This window comes from Sturnus vulgaris, chromosome 3, assembly GCF_052056855.1.
Source record: "Sturnus vulgaris isolate bStuVul1 chromosome 3, bStuVul1.hap1, whole genome shotgun sequence".
Lineage (NCBI taxonomy): Eukaryota > Metazoa > Chordata > Aves > Passeriformes > Sturnidae > Sturnus > Sturnus vulgaris.
In genome coordinates, this window is record NC_142245.1 from 80,521,456 (window position 1) to 80,523,078 (window position 1,623).

Genomic DNA, 1,623 nt, shown 5'->3' on the forward strand with positions numbered 1-1,623 from the left:
AGCAGAGGATTGAACTATACCCTGTCTGTACTGTACATAGAAAATCTTTGTAGATAAAAGCAAGGCTTGTTTAATATGATATGAGGGTAAGATTATAATATACCAAATGTAACATTCTTAGTTGCCTTTAGTTCCAGAGGCTTTGTAAGACTTCCTCATGACCATCATAACAGGCCTTGCTTTTGTCGTATTTTGTGGCTGAAAAAGCAGCCTTGCTTCTTCAGATATTGTAGTTATTTGGATGTATAATAGTTTAGCAAGATGTTACTTTTGTAAGACATCAGATGTTCAAAAAAAGTGCATCAGCAACTTGTACTAAATACTGCAGTGTCCCTTTATAAAAGGTCAGACTAAAACTGACAACTGTACAGTGAAGCCTGACATTTGGATATTTTGAAGTTTTTCATAAATCATAGAATAGTATATGGCTGTAGTTTAGCTTTTTAGGTAAAAGGTATGTTTTCATTAGTGCATTTCTTATTGCTGATCACTGTAAAAACATGTGGATCAGCTTTCCATTTCTCTTACGCAGATCATGATAACCTGTAGAGTAGAGTAGAGTACAATCATTTGTGCTATGTTTTTAATTTTCTAAAGCACCTTGATGACAGTGAGTGTTCAGTGGTGAAGCATCCTCTATTGAACCACCCTTAAAAAAAAGACAAAATAAAAACAGAACCTTGCCAAGTCCATTTTCATATAGGTAAAAGATAAAATTATGACTTACTTTGGACTTGGCATAAAGAGTTCCCTTAACCCCCTTCACAAAGGGATACTGCAGTTATACTACATACCCATAGGCACCACAATGAAAATTGAAGCTTATACCTAATTAAGGTTTTATACACACCAGTTCCCCCAGTAAATGCAAATTTTAACAAAATTAGACATGTCATATGTTGAAAATGCTCATGGCAAACAATCATTTTGCATTCCTGCAAATAAAATTGTTTTATACTGTAAGCTGGAGGCGAGTGTAACTTATTTTTGTAATAAAGTTTTTATTTTTTTTATGTGTCATTAATATAAATGTGTGTTAGTACAGAGATCTTCTGGTTAAAAACTTAGAATCGCACACATTTCAGTATGTTTACTTGTATTTACATAATTTTTAGAATAGTGGTTGCCAATAGCCTGTATGTTTTCACATTAATTGATTTTTTTTTTTTGTTATCTTAATAAACCATTTTAGTATGTTGTATGTCAATTACTGGGATAGCTGGGACATAAAGTGTAATTAAAAATTGTCAAGTATTCATTGGAATATGTAAATGTGCCTTGCCAGTTTTGAACTTTAAGACAAAGTAAGTGAACAATGGTGAAATGAGTAGTCAATGCCTAAAAGACATTTGCTATCAGAGTTTCATATACTGCCCTTGCTAAAGAAAAAAAATTTCTTCCTCAGATTCGAACGTAAAACTTAACAGTTGCATTAGCCTTCTGAATTTTCAAATCTACTTAGAGAAATTAGGCTTATGGAAAGTGGGTTTTCTAATTGTAGCCTTAAGTATAATTTTGAATTTCAATGTAATCCTTGGTGCTGGCATTCCCAGTGCCAAGGAGTTTAAATGCTCCCATCAAAGAGGTTGCCATGCCTACTGGCACTTTTACTGTCATACGGTT

General features: G+C 33.2%; 1 protein-coding gene across 2 annotated transcripts in view; it reads left to right on the top strand.

Moving 5' to 3' along the window:
* The window catches only part of SYNCRIP (synaptotagmin binding cytoplasmic RNA interacting protein), a 24,899-nt gene extending 23,936 nt beyond the window's left edge, over window positions 1-963 (top strand). For both annotated transcript variants that reach the window (XM_014877817.2, XM_014877819.2), the window contains exon 12: window positions 1-963. This exon is cut by the window's left edge. The gene's annotated coding sequence lies outside the window, so the exon portion shown is untranslated.
* The last annotated feature ends 660 nt before the right edge of the window (window positions 964-1,623 follow it).